Source organism: Vanellus vanellus (assembly GCF_965231255.1).
Source record: "Vanellus vanellus genome assembly, chromosome: 6".
NCBI classification, from domain to species: Eukaryota; Metazoa; Chordata; class Aves; order Charadriiformes; family Charadriidae; genus Vanellus; species Vanellus vanellus.
The window spans coordinates 20,045,185-20,069,532 of record NC_138911.1 but is presented as its reverse complement, the minus strand read 5'-3'; the positions used below and the strand labels follow the sequence as shown (position 1 = coordinate 20,069,532).

Below are 24,348 nucleotides of genomic sequence, written 5' to 3'. Positions count from 1 at the left end.
ACTTATTTTCTTGATTTATGACATTTGCCATTCTCTGTAGAGAAGCTAAAAAGCTTAATATTAAAGAAAATGCTTTTATTCTGTGAAAGATAGCTTTTTCTGTTTGTATTGAAAAACCTCTGAAGATCAATGTGTGTATGTATGTGCGTGGATTCTGCTTAGCTCTGTAATAACTGAATTGTGCAGTGGTTTATCTGTCATGTGGGTGAATGTTAGCCATGTGTGGTGTTACATGAAGGGTGTTACCTGTTTGCCTCTGGGCCAGAGGTATATTTGGATGTATTTGCATTTCTGCAAAGGAGGTGTATTTTTCTTCTTCTCTGAGTTACGTGTCCAGTGTGTGGGGTCAGTTTAAAGCAGAGATGCTCAGTCGTCTTAAAATGCATGCTGAAAAAATACACTTTCCCTTCTATCCTGAAGAACAAAATGATATGTGGGTGAAAGAATGGCTTTCCCCCCAGCATATGTGCAGACACTTTACGGATCAAGGAGGAGTTTGTGGAGCACAGAAGAGCTGTTGCTGCTGTAGAGAAGTGCTAGTTCGATGCACTCTTTCAAGGATTCCTAGCTTCAGCCACAGTGGTAGTGGGCTAAGGCTGTACTGCAGTGCTCTGCCTGTACTGCTACTGCTGCTTAGGCATTCTGCCTTTGTCAGAGTGAATCAGGACATCTGGAGAAAAGGGACCGTGGGATGACTAGGACTTTTCTGTCACACACAAAAGAAAATTTCTTACTTGGAGAATGGATAATAGAATAATATTTCTTTATACCAGAAAGCAAGAACTGCCCAGAAGATCCTGCTCCTCTGCTAGAGGTGAGGACACAGAGTGCTATGCTGAGAAGTAGAAGAGATTTCTTCATCTAGATGCAGTGGTAGGCTTAAGAAACATTTGTTTTCTGAAAGTTGTCTGTGATCTCTTACTGTTCTATTGGGGTTTTATGTTTCTTTGCTCTCTCTGTCAGTAAATGACCATTTCATTTTGGCAGTGCCCTACTGTTTAAATTATGGTCAGGGCCAGTTTGTTGCGGACCTGTTTAGCATCAATTTTATTGCTTTCTTGCATTCCTGCTCTGCTGCAGGAATGTCATTGCAGTGCCTTTTGGGTATCCTCTTTGCTGTCAACTGGCCCGACTCCTAGGGCTTGAAAAGCTTTTTGGGGATTCCTTTGGGAGCCTAAGGGAGTTATTGGAAGGAAGTCAAATTCTCATAAGTTCCTGAGAAAGCTGTCATAAGCCTTGTGGCTGCTGGGTTATTGCCAAATCCTTTATTCATGGAACCCATGATGAGCCATTGCTAGACAATAATGGTTTCAGGTTCCTTTGTACTGTATTATGAAAGGAGAAGCAGTTGTGGGCCATTGTTTTGTCCAATATAAGAACACACAAGATTCTCTGTATCAAAGCATTTACAGTTTAATAAGCCTTGTTTTCTGGCCTTTTTTGCCCTACTATGGTTCTTTCTCCATGCACCCACTTTACCTGTTGCAGATTCAGTCCTAGCAATGATTCATCTACAGTCAGACTGCTTTTGCACCCTGTGGCTTTTGGCACCTGAAAGTCCCATTTACTGTGCACAGTACTGATTCTGGTGGTGAGTGCTGCTGTGAACGAGCCAATTGTCCTTTACTGCTGCCTAAGTTACTTGTTACAGTGAGGAAAATGGTTTTGAAGACCCCTCATGGTATTTCCTTAGTGTATGTGTAACTATATATGCGCATACACACACCAAGTGTATGTATTAACCCTGCTTTGCCTGCTGGTGACTAGTTCTGTTGGGCAGGCGTTTGTATAAGTTGCAGAGTTAGCTCTGACCCTGTGTGTTTGCCCCACATCCTCAAAGCATTTGGCAGTTTGTTGTCCCCTTATTTGCCTCTGCAGTGAAAGGGGTCAAAGTCACCAGAAGAACTACAGAAAGTCACTAGAAAGTCACAATAAGAACTAGCTTATTTGACCCATGGTGTTTTCTTTTTTTTTTTTTCTTTTTTTTTTTTTTTTTTTTTGCTGCTGGCTTGTGACTTTGTCCTGCTTCACGGTGGACAGTGTTTGATAAAAACAAATTTTGAATAGCTAATGGCTATGGAAAGGTGCTACTCCACCCAAGCAGCTTTCATTCTGTGGATGTCTATCTTGGTGCAGTCTTCTGTTTTTACTTTAGTCCAATTGCACTATACTCTAACCACTTAGTAAAAAATGGGTGGATTAAAAATTTATCCAGAATAGTATTGAAATGTCAAGAATGTCCATTCAAAGTCATTTCAAATACTTAAATTTAAAATGAGATGTATTGGTGCATTGAAATTGTTTGATGCATCTCTGTGTTCGGGACTGAGCTGGGATGGAATCCAAACCAAACTATGTGAGATCCCTGGAGGGAGAAGTGCAATGCAAATTGGAGGTAGAAAAGTCAGTCTGAGCTTTGGTTTGGCTTTGTCTTTGCAGTCTCTGAATGTGTGCCAGCTATGGATGAACAGCAGTAGGACAAATATTTAGGTGCTGCTGTATAGCCTATGGAAGCTTTTATTCAGTGGCATGCATTACAGATTTCATACCAGATCTGAAAAATTGCGTTTCTGTCAGAACCAACGCTACTTAATTTCAGCACAGTGTTCTGCCAGCCCTGAAACGTGTCTGCAGTTGCTTGCAGAGAGCTTGCTCGGATGGTTCCGTCTATTTCTCTCTTTTCTTGGCTTGCCTTCTGCAGATATAATAATAGTAATAATAAAAAGCCCCAGAAAAATCCTCTCCAAAATGTTGCTATTGCAGCTGATATATTGATGATTTTAGCAGTCATTTAAGTTGTTTGTGTTTGGTGCTTGTTTGTTTGTTTTTAATTTGGGACTTCTAATTTTGATTTGAAGTATATGAAGAATCACATATGATAGGAGTACAGTAGACCCAAGCATGTGGTCAGCTGAGTGGATATTGGCAAACAAGTCATGGGAGATGTTTCTGAGCCACAGTTTGGAAGAGCTGTAGCGTAAGGGACTGACTGAAAGCTGGAAGTATTGGGGGGAAAAAGAAGCTTTTCTGAAATCTGGTATGCCAAGCTGCCTCATTGTTTATTAACTCTGAAGGGTTAGAGTGGACACAACAGATTTGAGGGACTGGGAAAGGAAGAAGTCACAAAGGATGCAAAAAGCCAGGCTGGTATTTAGCACCTCTGTGTGCAAATGCATGTGTGTGTGCAGATGATGAGAGCAGTGCGTGACTGTTAGTAGTTTCTAGATTTACTGTGGAACAGTTTGCATCACTGTAGATGCACAGAAAGTTGCTGCTTACTAGCCTGGTCTTGACTTTTAATAGCTGCCCATGAGCCTTAATGTCAGCAAGGATCACTGATGTGCGATGGATCTGGTACTGTTCACCCAGGACTTGGCCTGCAGCTTGAGCTGAGTGGCATGTACTGTACTGGGTGTAACAGCAGCAGAGGAGATAATGTCAACAGGGTGGGAAAATCCTTTTGTGACTTTATAGGGCAGACTGCTGTGGAAATACGAGGGAATGGGGAGTTGAAAGTCATGACGAAAGCAAAACCAAGGTTTTACTTTGATGTAGCAGCACATGAATGATGGGAATCGAAGGCTGAAGATTCGGACTGTAGATGTGTCCATTTATCTTCGGAAATCAAAGGTCTCCCTTGGAAGGTTTCCTTCTAAGACAGGGTGTGTGTAACGTGCACACTGTGTTATGACTGTATGATGTACACATGTAAAATTGCCTTTCACAGTGTCCTGCTGCTGCAGAGTGGATCAGACTGGCTGTCCTTCTCTGCTTATGCCAATGAAAATAAATTGCCCCATCATACTTGAGAGGAAAGCAACGTTCTGTAATCCTGTTTATAAGGCCACTGGCCAGCAGTGTCAAAAACAAAGCCAGTCCTTCCTGTGGTGTTGGATGCTGCTTCTAGGCAGGTCGCAGAGCCAGCTGGGCAGGGAGGCAGCAAAGCTGTCACTTCTGCAACTTTCTTACTTATGGCTGCTGAACGGGGCTCTTCTCTGAAGCGTGGACAATGTGTTTTTCTTCCCCTTTCCTCTCCCCTCATCCACTGATTACTTAAGATAGCCCTGTTGCTTCTGTCAGGGGAGGTGCTGTTTTCTTTTGCAGTTCACAGAACAGGAGAAGAGGCATTGCACATATGGTATTTTGTTCCAGACTCTTTACACCCCTCCCATTTCATTTCAGATCTGTTTTCTCATTTTAAAAGCTTCGCAGAGCAAAAGATGAGGCTCTAATGACGCAGGAGGAGGGAGGGAGGAGGAACCTTCCCTCTTAATTTTTTGCTGCTTATATATGTCACTGACGAAATAGAACATAGTGTGAGTGTCAGTGTCTCTGTACGCACAGTGGTGTGGAGCAAGTGCCTCAAATTTGAGTCATATGGGGGAGAGCTGAAAGGGGATTGCATGAGCAGGGCTGAAGGAGAGAGGCAAATACTGGAAGCTGGAGCTCTGAGCAGCTGAGAGAAGGGAGCTGACCTAGCTCTGTCCCTTGCCTGTTTCTTCTTTTATTTTCTTTTTTTGGCAATTCTGATAGCAGAGCACAAGAACAGATAGAGTGTGATTTAAGGGGGCAAACACGATCCTGAATGCTGCCCTGTGCTTGAGAGAAGACCTCAGGCCTTCCAAGCTTGTTTGCGCTCTCTCATTTCACATTAGTCATGTGCTGTTCTTGGTGATCAGCCTTGCCTGCTCTCTGTTTTCTCAGGTTTATACAGCTGCTTTGTCTGTGAGTTTTCCTGCAATATTTGGGATGTTTCCCTCGCTTCCTTTCTGTGTATGTGTATTAGGGTTGGGAGATGTTGGAACCTGAAATCTCCTCGTACTGTTTTCTTTGTCACCAGTATGCCACAATCAGCTTGTATTCTGAGAACACCTACTGGTTGTCAGTAATGTTCACCTGTAGGTCAAACCTCTGCTAAAAGAGGGCTTATTTTGAGATGTGAGAAGTGAGGTGCACAGCAACTCAGTGAAATGAGCTATGGCTTGAGTCCAGCTTGTGCTGCCATATTGCATCCACTTAGCTAGCCTGTGACCTGTTTGCCTTCGTTGTTTCCCCTGAGCATCTGAGTTGATACTTGGTTGAACACAAGTGAGTCACCGTAGTGTTTCTGAGTTACTGGTGTTGCTGTATTTCTGAGCTTTCTCTCAGGGAACTAAACTATTCTTAAGTCTCTTACGGTAGAATGATCACAGTAAGGTTACCCATTCATGCACTTGACCTATTACTTTTCCCTGATGTTTGTCCCTTGCTATGATATAGTTGCTATTTCCAAAAAGCACCGTTTCCTTAGAAAAATGATAATTCAATTCTAGAAAAGAGTTTGATGGAACTTGACTGAAGGTTGCATTTGTCTTTATGCATGTGGTATGGGTTGTAAACAGTTTTCCCTGCTGCTTTCAGAAGGAGCCACAAAGAAGCTTAAAATATGCATTTCTGTCTCTGGAGATTACTGGGCTTTCACCACTTACTGTCATCCGAATTGAGCTTTGCCTCTCAGATTTAACAATAGTGCAGGCCGAGTAAGGGAGCATGATATTAATCCTGTTGAGTTGGCCCTCTGTAATCTAGTTGTTCCTAATATACTTTGGCTTGGATTTATGCCACTTAATTGAATGGTCTAAAATAAGAGGTGCAGAGATCCTTTTGTCTAGATGATGACTTCCACCTTATTTGGAGGAGGTGTCTGTCTCTATCTGTTGACCTTAGGGGAAGCTGACTGATGATCTGCTTAACTTGGGTATTTCATGAATGCCTAAAGCTGGGTTGCATGGAGTCAAGCCTAATGTTGGAGAGCCCATGCAATGCATGGGAGATCCACTGTGCATGCCACCTTTTGCAGCTTCGCTGCTAGTTGGGTTTAAATGAAACTCTTGCTTATAGTTTTGTAGAGCTGCTAAAAGCTTGTTTCAAGTTTGATCTATTTTCCTTCTCTCTTTTTCTAGTATACAGTCTGGTCCTATTCTGCTAGTAATGTGAAGGGTGGTGCCTTACTTTTGTTTTGCTACAAATCTTTTTGTAGATTTGTTTCTATCTTGATCTTGAGTTGTTGTATGTCATTAAGTCTTCTTTAAGCCAGGAAGCATAGCTGCTGCTGGCAAGGGTAGTAGTTCAACAAGGAGCATTTAGATGCCATTTGACCTTCAGTGCAGCATACCACTTGCCTTATCGAAGACTACTAGTAATGGTTACCCAAACTCAGCCAGAGACCTCAAATAAAGCAGAGCCTTAACTGCAGGGACTTCCTGAGGAATGGCAGAGCACAGGAAGGGCCAGAGGATGTCAGTGACATCTACAGGCACAACATAAAGCTTGGTGTGAAACATTGCAGATTCCTCCTTTCTCTGAACTTTCTTGCCATTTGTCACTCATTCAGAATCAGGTCTCTTTCCAAGACCTCCCTATCCATTCCCACCCCCCGTCTGAAAGCAGAGGTGAGCAGAGCAGCATCATGTAAATCTGAGATTGTACTAAATAAATGAACTAGGAGGTTGCGCTCCCTAACGTTCTCCTTAATTATACATGCTTGTGATGTAACGATTCAACCACTGGGTGTCTCTGGGCCATGTGGAGCTCCAGGCAACATCTAGTCCTTAGAAAGCTGGCACTTGGGCTATGTTTGTTTTAGGCCGCAGTTTGTGGCTGTAGTTTTGTTATTGTTTTGAAGGGCATTGTGTTCCCTTCTAGGTTCGATGCTCAGAATGGCTTCCCCACTCTTACAAATGGAGGGGGGAGGCACTGTGGGTTGTGAGTAGTACCTGTCTTGTCCCCTTTAAAGGGCAGTGAATTCGTCAGCCTGATCTGGCTTTATTGCTGTTTCTGAACACCGTACCTCTCTTGTTGCGCTGAGCTGTGCAGAAGGTTTAAGGGAGGAGAACATTAGCATAGCAACTTTGCTACCTTTCCCTAAATGATTGGCTTTTTTCTTTTTTCCCTTAGCTGTGACAAGCTTACTCTTGCATGCACACTCAGGTAGATAATTAATCTGTCCCTCAACAGGGCTCTGCTAGCCACAGTATTTTCTTCAATTCCATGGCAAAAGTTACTTTTTCATTATGATGCTGTGAGGGTGTAAGGTAGCCTATTCTCTATTTCAAAAATGCCGTGATAGAAGGTAAAGCTTTCATTAAACATGTCTGGCTGAATTTATACACTTAAGTATCTGAACTGTGGCTAATATCTTTTGAATGAGAAGGAAAGAACACAGCTGTAATAGCCAGCCCTTTTTTTTTTGAATGGTTAATCAGTAGTATTTTCAGTAGTACAAAAAATAATTGAATTAATTACTTCATAGATCTAGGCCAGAAAAAAAAAAAAAAACAACAAAATATGAATGTCTGTTTCTGTAGGGTATTTCTATCCTTCTTTCCATCTTACAACCACTTAGGAGTGTTGACATCTCAGTGGTTCACAAGTGATGGTATCAGTGTTGTAGCTTTCTTCGCTGTTACTAACTTACCTGATGGAAGATTTGCAGTGTAATAGCTGGTGAAACAGCTGACTCGTACCAGGAGCTCTTTCCTGCTGATTTGGCTTTGAGTGGGTACATGGTTATGCTGAACGGTGTTTTGTCATTAAATAGGTAAACTTGCTAGCAGCCAGACACGTTGTTTGGTCCCATCACTTGCTTGTTTGCTGTTTGTCGCAGACTTCAGTGCACTTTTATGGTGCATAAATGGTGAGATAGAATTTTGCTGGACTCAAGCTGTGATTTGAGCCTACCTGAGGTGGTATTGGTAAGTTTTGGGAGTGGTCAGGGTATTACTAACTCAGTGCTTAGCTGAGAGATGTCTGGTGGAACAAGCCCCAGGCCTGGGATTAACTGATTTTATAGATTTCCGACAGTGATTGTAGTAAGATGAGTGAAGGTGGGTGTGTCATGTTCAAGACTGAATAATAGTAGTAAATTTTTTTTTTTTCCTGAATTGCTTTGGTGGCAGCACTCAACTCCTGCAACGGATAGAAAAAATACACTGCAAATCAGCTGCTGGATAATAATTTTCTATACTGTGCAGAGCAGCATGCTTTACAGGTATATGGGAGCTGAAAGTTTTCTCACTGTACCACCAAAATAATTTTGATCAGTTGCTTAGTGGCTTGTGTACAGGGCTTAGGGGCTTAGTAACATAAACTAGGGTTCTGTTCATAAATTAAGCATTTAGCTGTGTGTGAACAAGTGTAATGTTCATAGCTGGCCCTGCCAAAAATTCATTACAAACTCGGTTACAAGTTGATGTGTAGAGACAGACAGAGTGTTTGGCTTGGATAAATACACCAGTTCTGGATACATGGGAGGGGTGGTTCTGTGCTTGCCCAGACCATTTGGATGTAGGATAGAGGTTCACAGTCTGTGGCAGAAGACCAGGATCTGGGAATCACGTCAATGACAGCATTTCCATACTACGGATGTCTGATCAAATAAGATGGGGAACCCAGGACTCTTGGAACAGTTAGGGTTGAAAACCACAAGTCTGGCAATTGTGTTGCAGTTTCAAAAAGATGTTTTTAAATCTGCCCCTTGTCTTGCCTTGGAAACTTTCAACACTCAACCACATGCAGGTACTAATATGAGGTACAAGACCTGACCTTGGTTTCTGTTTATTCCTTCTTCATTTTCAGTCTATGGAGGTTATTTTACTTCCATGAAAGCAGAAGCTTATATTTTACTGGCACCAACCCACGTGGCTGCCTGCAGCTGTAATTGGGGAGGAAGGGTTACGCTGCTGAAGTTTCTTGTCACCACTGTGTCTCAAATAAAGGCCTGATTTGGCTGTTTGAAGGTGCAGTATAAACTTTTTTGTTTAGGTAGTTGAAAATATCACAACAACAAAACATTCCTTGTATCACCTGCCAAACCCATAGAGTAGGAGCTGAACTGAACAGGTCTGTGTGAATGTAACCAGATAAATAGCCACTGCTGAGGGGGTGAAAGACAGGGGCACTGTGAAGGAATTTTCAAGGTACAGAAAATAAAGATCCCGTATCGTTTGTTCTCCTGTAATCTGGGTCCCTACTCAACAAAGTACTGACAAATCCCTATTCAGCTAAGTATTCAGAGTTGTGTTTCCAAAGGGTTTTCAAATCTATGAAGGCACAGAGAGCAGCACTTCAAAGGGATTTCAAAACGCGTGTCCTATAGATGCCCTTTACCCACAGAGTCCATGGAGAATTTCCTCCTAGGTCCTTGCTAGTCTCTTTCCTTGAACACCTTGGCTCCAAGATATGTCTTGCATTGGTCTGGCTTAGCCAAGGCAGAGCAGCACATGTCAAAGTATTTCTCTGAACTGAGGCCTTTATGATATAACAGATCAAAAAAAAAAAAAGAAAAGGGGTGAAACAGTGGCCAGAACAGGGTTGTTAGTAGGCCCAAATGACTGTGTAACCATGCAGATAAATAAGGAGGCCTGCTGTACCAGAGGCCCAAGCTCACTGCTGTCTAGTGGCAAGATTGCCCAGGATTTCAGCAGCTCAGGAGTTTGCACTGGGCTGGTGGAGGCAGACGCACGAGGCTGCTTTACTTTGTGCAGATGTTCTGCATGAAATACATCATAGAGATTTGAAGGTGTTACAGTGATTAACTAAATGAGAACTTGAATAACAAAATGATCCTGTTACGCTGCTTAGACTTGGCAGAAGGAGAGGTGTCGGGGTGCTGCTGCAGTGCGTTTCAGAGCTGTGGGAGTTTGTGACAGAGCAGAGCAGGTGTGAACACTCCAGATCATGACTAAGTGATGTCTAGGCTGATGAGTGCTGTGTTATTCCTTTCCCTTCAATGTTTTCTTCCAAATCTAATTTGCCTCAATTATGTATTTTTCTATCTTATTTACCGTTACGGATGGCTTGCAGTCTTGTGTCAGCCTGTTCCTGTTGCAGGCATGAAGAGGAAGGAATTAGACTTTGCTCTGCTGGTTATTGGAGGCCCTGTAGCATTAAGGCACTGCACAAGGAAAGAAAGCTTGGATCCTCGGGAACATGTGCTCTGAATGGAGGAAGACGGGCAGGGAGTGTCTGTAGCATACTGGGAGCTGGGAATGGAGCCTGGGTCTCTGGAGCATTTAGTCCAGCCTCCCAGCTACTGATGGGTACACAGGCTTGTGTGGCACTCTTTGGTCTGCTGATTTTTGGTCTTTGGTGTGTTATATGTTTTAGCTGCTGTTCTCTGGAAATAGCTGTTCTGCTATGTCTATTCAGCTGGAGAATTTTTGAACTTGGGTGTGCAAATAAATGGAATGAAAATAAGCAAGACCCCAGGTTTCTAGTAGAAGCTGGGATTCTCTTCCTGATGTTTTTGGAAACCTGTGGATTGACACAAAGTCTGGAGGAGGGAGGTTTACAAATGTCTTGCTTAGGTTTCCAAAATTGTCCCAGGCTGCAGATTTGACTTTTTTTTTTTTTTTTTTTAAAAAAAGTATTTCAGTACTGAATTCCCATACAAAGGGGCATTAATGCAGCTGACATCTATTTTCCTTATACAGTTTAATAGTTAGGGAAAACCAGAAAAGAGTAGGGTGAGGAAGACCTCATAAAGGATTTCTCTTGCCTTTTTGGCTTACAACCACTTCTTTTGAAAAGTACCAACAATGGTTTCCTTAATCTATGTAGGTTTACTGACCACTTCTTAATGGACTGGGTCAAGGCATTTGAAACAGCTAGCCCAAGTCATTAAGAATAGATGCTCCTTCATTACGCTTAGAATTGGGATCTCATACTGCCTCTCTCAAAGGTATGCATGTATCCATAGAGAGGAGATAAGCTTGACTTCTGGATAAAAAGGACGATACTTATTAAAAGAGGCTTTTTAGTCATTCTTATTTTCCTCATCTGAAAATATATACATAAAACCAATCACTTGCCTTTTTGAGGCATTTAGATTTTCAAAGATGGATGTTCTTATTCGAGTGTGTAACTTAAGCACTCTGTTCTGGATCTAGCTGTTGTAGAAAGTCTGTCCAGTAGAGAGTGAGAATTCTTGAAGACCTGACCTTTGAGGATGGAAATACGTACCTGATTTTCAGTTGATTGTATAACATCCAATGCTATACATGTGAGCACAAACACTGCCACCCATATGTATATATAAAAATATTTTTCCTGCTAACCTTAGGCTTTGGATAGTTAGGAAAGTGTATGTTAATGTTCATTTTTTCTATAGTCAGAATGCACACAGAAAACACTAATATTGGCCTTAGAGTCCTTTTTGGCAGAATTTGCTGTAAAGAACCCCAGCAAGATATCTGGTTGGAGGACAGGGCATTGTATATTAGCATATACATTTTTGTGCTTGCTGAAGTGTTACCTAATGCTGCAATTAAAACACTGGACTGGTAGCCAAAGATTTATCTTTATTGAGCCTGACTTCTACTTAGTGTGTCTTCTTATTTCTAACCTGCTTGTGTCCTTTAATGTGTTTTAAGAACAAGTACTTCCATGTCTTAACAATGAAAATAATTCAGATGCCACTGAGGTAGAAAAATTAAAATATGCTACTTGGTATAATTTCTTTCAGTCACTTTTAAACAAGTATTTTGGAAAAGATACCAAGCCTTTTGTGTTTTGGGGGTTTTGAACAGATACCAAACTTCTGGGAATTACTACAAGAGTATTTTGTGTTCAGGTTGGCCTACATTGCTTTCTGCAGAGCGCGTTGCATCTTCCAAGTGTGTAGTACTGGCCATTTGCAACAAATGGAGTGTGAATTAGACAATGGGTTTCTGTGTTTGCACTGATGTTGGACAGTTAATTTGCATTAGGAATGCATGTTGTGAAGCTAATTCTCGTGATTGTCCCACCTTACTGGACTTGAATAATGGAGTAGCTTCAGAGTGTGTATTTGATTCTTATTTGGATAAAACTAAACTGGAAGCTGTGTTCCAGGAGCACATATGATACTTACAGTCTAGGCCAAAGTACTGCATCCCAAAATGCTAGTGATGTGGGTGATGCGGGCCCTTAGGAACAGCTTATTTGCTTTACAAGTTTGTTCCTATTGGGCTGCATTTAGATAGCTTGCATCTGCTTGTGGTTAATGGGAATAACTTGGATAAGGCTAGCAGTGCTCATCTGGGCTGTATGTGTGATGGGCTAGTTGAGGGGATAGAAAGCACTGTGAACAAGCGTATAGAGCAGAAGTGGAAGGCGTTCTGCTTACATATATACTTAAACCAAGGAAAGTTGGGGATATGAAGGCTAGGCACAGCCTTGGCTGCAGTCACCATGAGTTGGAGCTCAGGATCCTGAGTGGCAGAAACAAAACAAAAAGCAGGATTGCAATCCTAGACTTGAAATGAAGTGCCAGTAAACCTTCCTGGAGCTAAGCAAGGTTTTGGTTATATATATTGAGTGCTCGGAGAACACTAGACTAAAAACTAAATCAGCAAAACCTTTAATCTACTGGAATATAATCTGCCTTTTTAATATGTTGATATTCGTGTGTAGTTCATAATTTTCTTGGGAACACTGTTCTTTTACTACTTGCTGCCAAGAAAACCTGTTAGGATCTGGGACAAAAGATGTGCTTTATTGGGGTCAGATGCATGTGAAGGAGGGTACAGACTCTGGCTGTTGCTAGGTTACGTTTTTGTGCTCACATAGGACAAGAAATCCTTATATGTTGGGAGTGTCATATGACGGGGCAAAATATTTCTCTTGCTATATGGTGTCAGTCACTGCTATTGTGTAATGTGTCGATCCTATGGTTAATTTTTCGTGTGATTGGCATTAGTTGAACTCGCTTCTGAGTCAATCTAATATATGCAAATCTTGCTTGATTCACACATTGAAAGTGAATAATGCATTTTTCTTCTGGGAATTTGCATTTCTTACAAACTACAATAGGAATAGCAGCAGTTCTGAATAAAGCAGATCTATTTTTATTAAAAGAAATGTAAATTGGAAGTCTTGTTCAAAACTTTTGAAATATGCTGTATAGATCATGTGTCATTCTCTGTCCTAGCTTCAATATGAATCAGCATAGGAATCCTGTTTTTAAGCATATGCCTGTACTACTGCTATTTGCGTCTCTGTTCCGGAATTCAGAAGGCAATGGCCAGCTTGCCTTTACCCTGGCAAGAAGACGCAACAGCACATAGAAGGCAAAAAGTCTTACATATCTTGTCTCTGAATATTCTTCCATCACGTGCTATTGTCCTTGAGAGTATATACTGTATAATCACTGGAAGACTTGCTAGAGGTTAATCTTTAACATATGGGATATTCGGGAGTAACTGAGCAGTCCTGCTCACCCAGTTGAAATGCACTGCTGTTGTCTCAGTACAAGTGTCCTGCTTGCACTGTGGAGGGATAACTTGAATGTCTTCCAAACATAACTTTTCTTTGTCCATGTGTCTGTCCTGAGTGATGTCCTGTGAAAAGCCTGTGATTCCTCTGTGCCATCTTACAGATTTTTATTTTTGGTTTCAGCCCTGCGATGGTGCCAGTTATTGCATGTTTAAGTTTAAAGCTGCATTAAGAAGTACCTATAGGTTATGCCACTGATAAAACAGTAGGTTTTACCTCCTCTGAGACTTCTGGGCTTTTATTCTGTTTATGGGCTTGATGTCTGTCTGGAATAACTTCTGGTGTTGGGACAACAGTAATACAGCAGGCACAAAACCATTAAGTAACGTGGTTTTGTCTTACAAGGGGGTGTTTTAACTTTCATAGGATGCACATCTTTTACTTCCTGTCCACTTCTAAATCAGGTATTGTTTTCTTGCTCTCAGTAGTAGTGTTTGGCTTTGAAATTCACCTGCTGCAAGGCTGAAGCTGTAAGTGAATCTCTTTGGAAACTATCATGCTTCTCTCGTTCTTGCTTAATGCACCTATTAAAATAGGAAATAAAACCCTGTCTAGGGAGCTGTGTGTGCTGTGGCTCTTGATCGTGAAATTTCTGCTTTTGCTTGTTGGACTCAGCTGAGCCTTGATGTGACCAGCATGGCTGAATTGAGATCTGCTAGTCAAACTAAAAGCCAAAAAGGAAATACACAGTGCAAGCAGGGACAGGTGTCCTGGGAGGAGTATAGGGACACTGCTCAGTTGTGTAGGGATGAGGTCAGGAAGGCCAAAGCACAGCTGGACCTGAACTTGGCAGGGGATGCAAAGGATAATAACAAGGTATGACATACAGGTATGTCAGCCAGAAAAGGAAGGTCAAAGAAAGCGTACCCCCCTAATGAGCAAGACTGGCAAACTGGTAACAACAGACGAGGAGAAGGCTGAGGTACTCAGCTTTTTTGCCTCAGTCTTCACTGGCAACTTCTCTTCCCGTGCATCGCAAGTGGATGGGCCTCAAGGCAGGGACTGGGGGAGCAAAGTTCGTCCCACTGTAAGAGAAGATCAGGTTTGTGACCACTTGAGGAACCTGAAGATACAAGAAGTCTATGGGACCTGATGAGAATGCATCGCAGAGTCCTGAGGGAATTGGCTGATGGAGTTGCGAAGCCATTCTCCATGATATTTGAGAAGTCCTGGCAGTCATGTGAAGTCCCCGGTGAGTGGGAAAAGGGAAACATTGTACCCCTTTTTAAAAAGGGTAGAAAGGAGGAGCCTGTCAGCCTCACCTCTCTGCCTGGGAAGATCATGGAACAGATGCTCCTAGAAGCTGTGTTAAGGTAATACGGAGGCCAGGGAGGTGATTTGAGACAGCCAGCATGGCTTCATCAAAGGCAAGTCCTGCCTGACCAACCTAGTGGCCTTCTATGATGGAGTGACTACATCAGTGGACAAGGGAAGAGCTATGGATGTCATCTATCTGGACTTCTGTAAGGCCTTTGACATGGTCCCCACACTACCTTCTCTCTAAAGAAAGAGATTGGAAAGATATAGATTTGGACAGACTATTTGGTGGATAAGGAATTGGTTGGTTGGTCACATCAGAGGGTAGTGGTCAATGGCTCAGTGTCGAGATGGAGATTGGTGACAAGTGGTGTCCCTCAGGGGTCTGTATTGGGATGAGTACTGTTCAATACATTCATCAGTGACATAGTGGGATGGAGTGCACCCTCAGCAAGTTTGCTGATGCCACCAAGCTGAGTGGTGTCGTTGACATGCCTGATGAGATGCCATCCAGAGGAACCTGGACAAGCTCAAGAAGTGGACCCATGTGAACCTCGTAAGGCTCAACAAGAGCAAATGCAGGGTCCTTCCTCTGGGTCAGGGCAACCCCTGGTATTAGTGCAGGCTGGGGGTTGAGGGGATTGAGAGCAGCTTTGCTGAGATTTAGGGGTACGGGATGATGAAAATCTGGACACGAGCTGGCAATGTGCGCTCGCAGCCCAGGCAACCAGCTGTGTCCTGGGTTGCATCAAAAGAATTGTGGCCAGCAGGTTGAGGGAGATGATTCTGCTCTTCTACTTTGACAGTTGGGGTTGTTCAGCCTGGAGAAGAGAAGGCTTCAGGAACACCTTATTGCGGCCTTTCAGTACTTGAAGGGGGCCTACAGGAAAGATGGGGACAAAGTTTTTAACAGGGCCTGTTGTGATAGGACAAGGGGTAATGGTTTTAAACTAAAAGAGGGTAGATTCAGACTAGATGTATAGAAGAAACTTTTTACAATGAGGGTGGTGAAACACTGGAGAGGTTGTCCGGAGAGGTGGTAGATGCCCCATTCCTGGAAACATTGAAGGTCAGGCTGGATGGGGCTCTGAGCAACCTGCTCTAGTTGAAGATGTCCCTGCTCTTTGCAGTGGAGGTTGGACTAGATGACCTTTTAATATGCCTTCCAATCCAAAGTATTCTATGATTCTGTGATCTAGAAGATGCTTAAAGCCTTTCAGCTGAAAAATACGGTACTGCTGTGTTTGCCAATGAAGGCTCTTAGGGAGGTAATGAAGGACTGTTAGATGCTCTGAGTGCTCTGTGGCAAAATAGCAATGCCTCCTGCGCTTGAAGAACATGTAACCTAGAAGATCAAGTCTTTGCTGCCCCTGCATTTTTAAGGAGGACAATGAGCAGGAAATCCCTTAGAAGTTTAACATCATGAAGGAAGAAATTCCAGTCCTTTCCCAATCACTTTTGAGGGTGATTGTTTTGGGGTTTTACTTTTTAAAAGCTAGCAAGAACACTTTAGGGGTGTGATATCTAAACTATAGCTATTCTTGGTAAATAAGTATTTTAATCTTTAATTCAGTTTTCTCTAATTATCTCCTTTTGGTATGGATAGAGGAAGAGTAAATTGACAGCTGTAGGAACTTGGGTAAAAGTGACATTTCAAGTAAATTTTGCCTATGAGGATTGCTAACAGCTTTATCCTCATGCATTGCTTGAGAGATAATGGGACTGTCACAATGTTAATATCTACTACCATTTGTTTTCATTGTTTAATGTGCATGGTCACTGAAGCTCGTAATTAGAAAATAAGTTCCTTTTAGGAATATGCCTTATAAAGTAGAACTCAAAAATTAGTATTCATTATGAATGCCACTGTGTGTGTTATTCAAACAAATATGAGCACCTAGCCATTGTTTGCTTTTTTTTCATTTGCAATCGTATTATTCCCCTTGTGGCCCTTAAATGTTGGCCTGATTTTGACTTCTGTAGATAATTGTCTAATACAATTCCTTGGGAAGGGAAGCTAGCCACCAAGTTAATTTCGCTCTCTGAAGTGTTCTGCTTCTTAGGCAGATCTATCTTTACAGGCTTAGGTTCTTGCTGTAATGACTAAACCATTGGGGAATATTGCACACACAGAAGTGAAAACGTTCACCCTCTTACTTGTTCAGGTTAACCTCCTGTGTAAAGATGGACTTCAGAATGCAGCTTGTTGGTGGCTTTCGTCATCCACTTTTGTTTAGCATTTTACAGTACTGATTTGTGCTTTTATGTGGGCTAGACAACTTGGTAGTCTAATCTGTGTGTCTGTGTGTCAGCTCACTGGTTTTGTGTGTGGATTTTGCTGGAAATTCTCTTTGTACACGCATTCAAATCTTCTGCCTTTCTTGCAATTACTATATTGGCTCTTTTGATGAGAACAAAAGGTGTCCCATGGGAAAAGTGTTGGCAGAGGAGGACTTTGGATGCCTGCAGCAGGACTGTTTGTAGCCTGACTCTTCTCACTTCCATTTGATGGCACAGTACCAGGCTTGTTTGAAGACTTTGGTCAATTAATTTGTTCTTTTCTGTTCTTGAATTAGAAACTAATTGACTACTTGTGAAAGGTGCCAGATTAAACTCTATTTTTTCTTGGAGTGCCAGTGAAAATGCCTTTCCCTCCCATGTTTCCTTAGGAAACTATACTTGAAAAAATTGAGCTTACACAATCATGTTATGTGTGAGGTTGTCAGGCACATGCAGACAGTCACCCCATGCTGATGATGTTTGACTCTGTCAGCCAATTTTAATAAAATTTGTCAGAAAGTGGAGGTCCCACCTTCCCACCCAAGTCCTCTTTTTGTGTCTAGCTTTGTGAAAGAGCTGTCTTTAGTGCACTGATGCTACCATAGGAAACCTAATAGGTGTGACCGTCCTTGTCTGTTTTTGATAGGAGAGACTCAAAGTTTGGCCACTCCTTCAGACAGATCAGAACCATCTTCTGTGAATGTGTGGTGTGACTTTGTCCCCCTTCTCTTCTTCCCCTTTTCAAACTACAGTCCTGGCTGTAGGGAAGAGGTTGCCGTTACTTGAAGCTCTCGAGCAACATTTTTGTCAGCATTTTAACTTCGTTTTCTTTCTGCTGTGGTAAAGATGAGTAATTTTAGCCTGTGGTCTGGCATAAAATTTTCTTACTTAAACATTTTCTTATTCAAAACTCACACCAGCATCAGACTGTGTTCCTTAATGAAGTTTGTAAGCTATTTTGGTGAGTGACAATGACTCTCTTGCACTGCCTTGAATAAAGTTCTCCCTCGTTTCTTGAGATAAAGAATGTTCTCTGATTTTCATGGATGTCAACCACCACTTTCCTTTCTTCCAGACTACTGGCTGGTATGGCCATGGAACAACAGGCAACATATGTAGTCCAACACTGAGGCCAGATCAGTGAGGCCAATCAAAGAGTTCAGGAATTGCAGGATCTGCATGTTTCCTTATGTAGACAGGTCTGCTCCTTTGCAAGCTTCATGGGACACACAGGAGTACAGAATCTAAGATGGGACTCTTTGTTATTCTTTGCTTTGGCAGAGCGTGGGGTTTTGGTTTGGTTTTGGTGTTTTGGGATGAGAAGAGCCTAATAAACTGCCAGGTGTGTTATTATCATAGAATCATAGAATGGTTTAGGTTGGAAAGGACCTTGAAGATCATCGAGTTCCATCCCCCCTGCTATAGGCAGGGACACCTCCCACTAGACCAGGCTGCCCAAGGCCACGTCCAGCCTGGCCTTGAACACCTCCAGGGATGGGACCTCAACAACTTCTCTGGGCAACCTGTTCCAGTGCCTTATCACCCTCAAAGTGAAAAATTTCTTCCTAATGTTTAATCTAAACCTGCCCTCTTCCAGTTTAAAGCCATTCCCCCTCGTCCTATCACTACATGCCCTAGTAAAAAGTCCTTCCCCAGCTTTCCTGTAGGCCCCCTTTAGGTACTGGAAGGCTGCAATAAGGTCTCCCTGGAGCCTTCTCTTCTCCAGGCTGAACAGCCCCAACTCTCTCAGCCTGTCCTTGTAGGAGAGGTGCTCCAGCCCTCTGATCATCCTCGTGGCCCTCCTCTGGACACACTCCAGCAGGTCCATGTCCTTCTTATGTTGGGGACTCCAGAGCTGGATGCAGTAGTCCAAGTGGGGTCTCATGAGAGTGGAGTAGAGGGGCAGAATCACCTCCTTTGACCTACTGGCCACACTTCTTTTGATGCAGCCCAGGATACAGTTGGCCTTCTGGTCTGCGATTGCTCATTGCTGGCTCATGTTGAGCTTCTTGTCAGTCAACACCCCCAAGTCCTCCTCCTCAGGGCTGCTCTCCAGCCATTCCCCGCCCAGCCTGTATTTGTGCTTGGGATTGCCCTGACCCAGATGTAGGACCTTGCACTTGGCCTTGTTGAACTGCATGAGGTATTTGTAGAATTGGAATACAGTCCCACTGGAAAAGGAAATGCAGCCTTTATAGAGGTCAATGGGGTGTTGTGGTGTGGACCGCCCCTTCCATCACAGAGGGAAATGGTTAGGAAAGGAGGGAAGGAAGATGGTTAGGCTTTAAGAATCTGATGGGTTTACAAATAAAAAAATCTTGTACTCCATTAAATATGCAATAGTTTTTCTTCTTTGTAGTATGTGACATCCCATTTCTTGCCATCCCCCCCACCCCCTTGCTTGCACACTTTAATCTTTTTGCTAGGAAATCCAGGCTGTTTTTTTTTTTTTTTTTTTTTTTTTCATTTAATGTAAACCAGCTTTGTTACCTAGATATTTTATTATTATTACTTTCTGAAATGCTTGAAAAATGTCTAATGTTCCTGTTTGCCTAGGATTAAATGAATAAGCTGGAATAAAGAGGGTAAGTACTGTCTTCCTGCTTTCTGAAGAGCACTGATATATTTTGGTACCTTGTCACTCCATCACCAATACATGAATTCTACATCAGTTGTCCAAAGAAACCCATTGAAATTTTTTTGCACTAGTATGTTCCTTCAGTTTCTGGGCTCCTCTTCTTGTGAGAAAACAAGATCCTTTGTACAATTTTGTAACAGGAAAATGTAGAGGAACCTGAGAACTATGAGAAGAGGAAGATGTTTGTTAGATTTGGGGATATCTGTGTGTGGCTGCTGACTTGAAGACTTGCACTTCAGCTTTAGAAAATTCTTCATGGGGGGAGATTTGTCCCTCCCACCCCTATCAGACTGTCCTGTGCTAATGACTGACTGTTTCTTTACCAAGGCCCTTTTGTGTGGAGTTTTGTTCTGGGGAAGATGCTTATTTTAACAAAACACTAACACACAAACAGCCATGCGAGGGAGAGGTTCTGGAGCAGGAGTGAGGTGCAGTAAAGGCAGGAAGGGTCTTTGCTATGGATAGCAGTGCTGGCTTGCATTGGTACCTGGAACCTGCCACAGCCATGTCTGAGTGGGATGTGTCTCTCATGAGGAGCTGGCAAAAGGGATCCAGGCTCCAGTAGTAGTAGCAGCAGCTGTCTAGCACTAGCTATGGTCCCTTTCCTATAGGATTAACTACAGGGAGCTCCAAGTGAGGGTGCGTCTTGCTTCTCTTGACCTTTGAGGTTGTTTATTTCCTTGACACCCACAGGCAAATGTAATGCTTGCTTTTTTTTCTTTTTAAAGGAGGAGAGCAAGGAGTGGAAGCTACTGTGGAGGTATTGCAATATAACTTTGAGAAAGAAAGTGCCAAGGGAGTATGTACTATTTCCCCCCTGCCCCCTTTCTCTGTTTCAGAGGTGATGTTACCTGGCCTGCCTGCTGGGTAGCTGGTATGGGATGGAGCGAGTGCAGAATAGAGCAGGTTCTGTGGGAGCACTGACAGCTGGTGTCAAACACAGAAAACAAGCAGTGATGCGGGAACAACCTTTCTGTTCTGTCGTGCATTTCTCTTGAATGTTGTAATGCTAATGCCATTTGTTCCTAATTCATGTGGTCTTCTGTCAGGCAATGCATGACATGACAAATGAAGCCGTAGGAATTTCCTTGAGCAGTGTTTATTTTGGTGACTAACATGCCTTTACAAACTCATTAACATGCTTTCAGATCTTGCTCTCTAACTGCATTGAATTAGTCTGTGGTCATACAAAGTTGCACGGTATTCTGATTTAAATGAGAAAATCCCAGCGATGTGAGTAGGACTGTGGCGGTGTAACTGAGGAGACCCTGGTCCTGTCTTATCTGATGGTAAGTCTGCTTTGGGCCATCATGACTGTAGTGAGGACAGAGAGCAGCAGCAGACTGGCTATTTTTTATACAAGTGTTATACTGCTAGTTTTCCGGTCATTCCCCGAGGCAGACAGGATGTTGCATGTGCACTCTGACCGCTAGTTCTTCAGGGGCAACTGGCCCAGTGTCAATTGTTAAAAGCTGTGGTAAAAGTTTAAAGGAAGAAGAATCTGATACTTGATGTATGAAAAGTTGCCCCTAGGCAGGTAGAACTGAACACCCAAGTTGAGTGTACATAATCTATGCATGACTTATCACTAATACAACAGGCGTAATAATGAAACTGTGAGGGTATTTCAGTGTAATAGTTAGGATGTGAAGCAGGAGCCGATGAATTCTAATAAGTAAAGCATTTTGATCCATTAAAGCCTTTGCCTTCCCTGGAAATATTTGTAATCTTAAATTCTTTGTTGGATTAGGGTAATACCCACTAAATAACCTGGCTGAAAGAACAAAGGAAGGGAACTTTAGGAAAGTATAAGTATCAGCAGAAATTGGATTTTTTTTTTCAATTTGCTTCTGAGGTTAAAATAACAGGAACCAGATGTAAAATAGCAGATATGATGAGGGCTTGAATTCACTTTGTGAATTACCATGTCGTGGCTCAGAGAGAGAGGGAGGCAGAAAGAGGCCTGTGCTCTGCCAAATGGGCAGGAATTTTAAATTTTCTTTGGTTTTTCACTTCTGAGAAACTGAATCAAAAATACCTGTTGCTTGCGTAAGTATCTTTGGCTCATCTACTTGAAGATAGTTTCCCAAAGGAAGCGTAGTGTTCATAGTAATTTTCATTGGATAGTGTGCATTGTTTTTATCTACAAGTAATTGAAGTTCTATAAATGTTAAGTAGAACAACTGTAGAAAATGATAGACAAACCCCCCCTTATTTTCAGCATAGAATCATAGAATACTTTGGATTGGAAGGCATATTAAAAGGTCATCTAGTCCAACCTCCACTGCAAAGAGCAGGGACATCTTCAACTAGAGCAGGTTGCTCAGAGCCCCATCCAGCCTGACCTTCAATGTTTCCAGGAATGGGGCATCTACCACCTCTCCGGACAACCTCTCCAGTGTTTCACCACCCTCATTGTAAAAAGTTTCTTCTATACATCTAGTCTGAATCTACCCTCTTTTAGTTTAAAACCATTACCCCTTGTCCTATCACAACAGGCCCTGTTAAAAACTTTGTCCCCATCTTTCCTGTAGGCCCCCTTCAAGTACTGAAAGGCCGCAATAAGGTGTTCCTGAAGCCTTCTCTTCTCCAGGCTGAACAACCCTGACTGTTCTCACAGCAGAGGTGCTCCAGCCCTCTGATCATTTTTGCGGCACTCCTCTGGATTTACTCCAACAGGTTCATGTCTTTCCTGTACTGAGTGGTCCAGAGCTGGATGGAGTATTCTAGGTGGGGTCTCACCAGAGCAAAGTAGAGGGGCAGCATCATCTCCCTCAACCTGCTGGCCACATTTCTTTTGATGCAGCCCAGGATACGGCTGGCTGCCTGGGCTGGGGGTGCTCATTGCCGGCTCGTGTCCAGCTTTTCATCCACCAGTATCCCCAAGTGCTCCTCAGCAAGGCTGCTCTCAATCCCCTCAACCCCCAGCCTGTATTGATACCAGGCGTTGCCCTGACCCAGAGGCAGGACCCTGCACTTGCCCTTGTTGAACCTTATGAGGTCCCCCTGGATGGCGTCCTGTCTCTCAGACATGTAGCAGAAGCCTTAAATAAAAGCTGTATAAACTTCTAGGCTACTGTCATTTTAATGATACTATAATTCATTTGCTATATCCTGCCTCTTTTCTAGAAGTTGGAAGCTCAACCAAAATAATGTTTGGAAGATGAACAAAAGGATTTGATTTGCTGAGAGACATAAACTCTTTTGGGGCAAAGAGTGAACCATCGCTTTCTGGTATTTCCCCTGAAAAACACTTCCTTCTCATTGCTGTAGGTCTCACTCAAACTACTTTCCTGCCTCTCTCTGTCTTGCCAGAGTCTGAGTTTGTAATGTATGACACTAATAAATTGCAGTGGGCTGGAAAGGAGAGACACTAATGGAGTTGTGTCAGTCAGTGGAATGTTGTGAAAGTGTCTCTTCTAGGGCTGTTTATCTGAATTTTTAAGGGGTGTTGCCTGAAAGGGATGATAAATATTCCTTACACAAAGAGATCTTTTTGCATTAAAAATCTGTGATCCCTGTCATAGTGTGTACCCCACAGAGGTCAGAAAATTACTGACAACCAAAATATGGAGTTTTGTTTTGTTTTTAAATCAGCTCCCTTTCTTGGGGATCTCTGAGTACTGATTAGACCAAGTCCTGCATGAAATGCAGTTGCTAGCAGGTAGAAATGAGAAAGACGTGGACTTTTTTTGTGTGTGGCAGTGAACAGCACGGTGATGTGGTGGAACAGTAGTGCTGCCTCATTGCTTGCAGTCTAGTCATTACTGCTCCATCTTCTCAAGCTGATGAAGCAGGAGAGATGTATTTCATTCCCTTGCTCCTGAATCAGAGTGTGCTGCAGGAGCATGATGTTGTGTCATCTTGCAGCAGCTTCGACTGGCCAATTAAGAAAAATCATTAGTGAGGGAGCTGAAACTGTGAGATGAGGCATGCCCTTGGAAAAGGGAATTTGGTGCTATATGAGTGATGCCTTTGCTTTCAGGAGTGGAGTCATCTGTATGGCAAAGGAAGGAGAGGAGGGGACTTTCCCTGGGCTCACTACACTGCAGTGTTTCCTAGAGCAGCTAGCTCTCCAACTGACTGAAAAATATGCAGAGCTTTATTTCTTGTCTTCCTTGGGCTTCCACCAACCCAACTAGAGAAATTACAAAGCAGGGTCTTGCTGAGGAACAAAAAGCTCCTAGTGAAATGATGTAAGTACATGTGTTACAGTTAGACTGCGTTGGGGTGTTGAGGGAAGAGGGTAGCAAGGGTCAGTTCCTAAAGAGAAGTGTGTGCTCTTGTCTTGGAGATGACATGAGAGCTAAATCCTGTTCCTAAGGGAAAGAAATGTTGTCTTCCTGAATCCTGTTAGCTGAAAGGAGGGTAGCATTGTGGAAAGACTCCCTACATTGAATCAAGTTTGTGTTCTGTCTCTTCAACTGCAAAGCTACGGACACATCCCTTCCAATCTTGTGTGTGTGCAAGATGGCTCTCTGGAGACCTTAATGTTGTGGTTACCAGGGGAGCCAATTCAAAGTGGATTGTCATGCCATCAGAACTAAAAGATTTGTGTAAATTCTGTTGTACCATTTTGCAGAGGCTTGGGATTTTTAATATTTCTTGCAAGAAAAGCATTTCTATTACTTACATGGGGATATAACTTTTTGTTGAGCATTTCTGAAATCAAACAGGCTCTCTGATCGAAAGGACAGCATGGCAAAACAAGTCGGACAGCCTGAAGTGGGTACAGGTAGAAGAATTTTAACTTGGCATACAAGTTTCCCCTGGGAATTGATGTTCTGTTTGGTTGTAGTGTTTTTAAGTTACCTTGATATTCATATAGTACACTCATCAAAATCCAAGAAGAATATTTTTTCCTTACATATTTATTTTTC

General features: G+C 42.7%; 1 long non-coding RNA gene across 2 annotated transcripts in view; it reads left to right on the top strand.

Annotated features, from left to right (window-relative positions):
* The window catches only part of LOC309673427, a 73,710-nt gene that overhangs the window by 13,130 nt on the left and 36,232 nt on the right, over nt 1–24,348 (top strand). For both annotated transcript variants that reach the window (XR_014269313.1, XR_014269314.1), the window contains one exon: nt 20,197–20,228. This is a non-coding gene — a long non-coding RNA (uncharacterized lncRNA). The remainder of the gene's footprint in view (nt 1–20,196; nt 20,229–24,348) is intronic.